Consider the following 2,854-nt stretch of genomic DNA (forward strand, 5'->3'; position numbering starts at 1 on the left):
AAAAAAATGTATTTTCTATTTTCAGTGTGTTTTTTGTTTTGTAAAAAAAACAAATTGATGTTTGGACCAAGAAAAACTAAAATAAAAAAAATGTTTTATTATGTTTAATGTAGTTTGTGTTTCTTCTTTGATAAATACATAAAACAAAAAATATGTATTTTCTATTTCTCAGTGTGTGTTTTGTCTTCATTTTTTTTCTTTTCTCTTTCTTGGGAGGGTGGGTGGGGAACTCCGCCTATGCCATTTTAAGGTAAGAGTTCTAATGGCGCAGCCGGTCTCAAGCCCGGAAAAAGGAGGAGAGACCACCCATGTGCTCCTAGAGGGCAATATATATGTTGGGTTGACTTGATTGTTGTGGAAACGCAAGAAACATCTAGGAGGAACTATTATTCTGTTAGTTTCAAAAGAAAGAGTTGCCTAATTTTCTTTTAGATATTGAAATAAATATTTGTTCTGTCATATTATTCATTCTTCGATCTTTTCTTTGAAGTATTATTTGGCACTTTTGTCACTCATTTGTCTGAAGCGTTCTGCACCACATCTTCTCTCTAAAGGTTATATTCACTTGATTTTGCATTAGTTGTTTGTGTTTGACTTGCAACATACATATACGCGACCCAGTACACATATACTCCGTCCATCCAGAAATACCTGTCGGAGAAATGGACCTGCCCGGATAGAGGAACTATATTACAACATAGGTTCGTGAGGCAGAGTACAATATAGTACGGAATTTGCGTTTGCAAGGAAGAGTGATTTTTAACAAAGCTTTCTGTTGCCAGTAGGAATTTCTATTGTGTTCTTTGTTTGTGTTGACGATAATGAGGCTAGCATGAAAAGTTTTGTTAGACGGCTGGCAGGGGAAATGGCCGCATAGCTTGTTGCTTGCGAAAGTGAAGAATGGCATGTGAAGAAATGAATAACCTGCAGGTACTGAGTTTAGAGGTCATTCATATATTTTTGCTACTGATGCACTGCTCTTTACAAGTACAATCACCTCACATTTTGCTCGTTCACTCGGTATGCACACTTGTACATTGCAATCCATATCCTAGCAAGTGCTTAACACAGTTCGGACGTTTGCAGGTCGATTTGGCGGCAGCAGACACGATGCATGTGTTTTGGGGAAGGATAAAGGCGTCTGGGACCATTCCAGCTGCAGCGGGGAGGTCCTCGATAGCAGCAAGCCGGCCTTCACAGTTATGTGTGCCTGCCTGAAAACAGCCAAATCATCTAGCATTAGCTTAGCAGTAGCAAGGAATCAGCCATGCCACGAATTCTCAAGGAAGCAAGCACCACAAGATTCTATGTACAACAGATCAAATAAAGGTTTCCTTTCTTTCTGACTATGGAGTACCTACTGATTATAAAATGTGATTATGCCCTGTCAAATACAGGACGACATCGATGTTGTAACTCTGTAACGAACTTTTGAATTACACATTTTATTGGGCTTGTCTTTGTGCACTAGTTATACTCTGTACTGTACTAGGACAGTATCAATTAATCACTATTTATGTTTGCAACCTGTATATGTCGGGAAGCAGACTGTATATGTTGAGTACTCTGCTTCTGTGTTGCAGGCTTGCGTTTCCACTTCTGCAGATCGATGCTTGTCATGCAGAATTGAAGTGTCATGTTCATCATTGTTAGTTCGGTTTTAGGCTTTTAGCACAAGTGGATCACAGTTGAATACTGTTTGATTTTTAGAGCTGTCTGCAGGGTAAATAAACCCACGAAAATGATGCATCATTTTTCAGATGGCCGACAGCCAATTTCGAAAAGCCAACTGTTGGTTTGCTAGTGATCTAAAGACTTGCATCATTATCATCAGCCAATTCGATGTGGTGCGGGCAAGTTTTGTTCGGCTGGGTTTTTTTCCAGCAATGTCCAGCATCAACTCAAGCAGTTCACGTGTGCGTGCAGGCTGCGCAGCCCATCACCAGGCTTACAATATGTCTCAAAAAACAAAAAGCAGGAATGGGTGTTAGTTAATTAGTTCTACATTGCTCAGGAACGGGAATCCTAACGATTTTTTAGCTGGTTTCAATAGATGGTGTTCACCGCTTGGCATGAGCGGTTCCCTATCTCAAAAAACAATCAACAAGTGATAAATTGTTATGGTCACATGTGGCAACTCTTGTTCAGAGTGATTTTTCGCTTGACTAAGCTTGACATGTCCACTGCACACCGACGTGGTCACATGGTGTGCATAACCTTTTTTCATTCAATTTTTTTTTGTTTCATCATGGTTGAGTAATACCTCACATACATCAACTTCAATGCATTACTCTGGAGATGTTTTCGAGTTATTGGTAGAACATGAATACAGCTTTCAACTTTCAACGTTTTCGAGTTATTGGAAGAACATAACGACCCGATTCTGCTCTGTTTTGAGCGAACTGAAAGTTGAAATTTTTTACTGGATTGATCAGGTCGTTATGTAAGTGGGAACCAGATTCTCCGATGCACGATATTCTTGCTTTTCATGAAATCTTAATTTGTTTTGTGTTTGAGAGATTTAAACATGAATATTTGGGGTTATCCAGTGCTTTCTTTCCACATGTAGATCGACTGAGGGTAAGTATCAGTATGTATTATCAGAAATACGAAACAATGCCTTTTACAAGCCATTTGTCAGCAATTAATTCTTTTTCTGATGTTCGTGTATTATGGCAAAGAACCATAAACCTCCTCTAAAATTTCCAAGATGTATATCTACCTGTCAAGCAAGCAGTATAGCTGAAAGTTTCAACCGTTTTCATTTGATTAGAGCCATTTGGTCCTCTGCATTGACGTAGATGTTTGTGCAGCTAAATCAGCTCTCGGGTGTGTTAACTGAAATTAAATGACT

The sequence above is a fragment of the Triticum dicoccoides genome, chromosome 6B, assembly GCF_002162155.2.
Source record: "Triticum dicoccoides isolate Atlit2015 ecotype Zavitan chromosome 6B, WEW_v2.0, whole genome shotgun sequence".
Classification (NCBI taxonomy): domain Eukaryota; kingdom Viridiplantae; phylum Streptophyta; class Magnoliopsida; order Poales; family Poaceae; genus Triticum; species Triticum dicoccoides.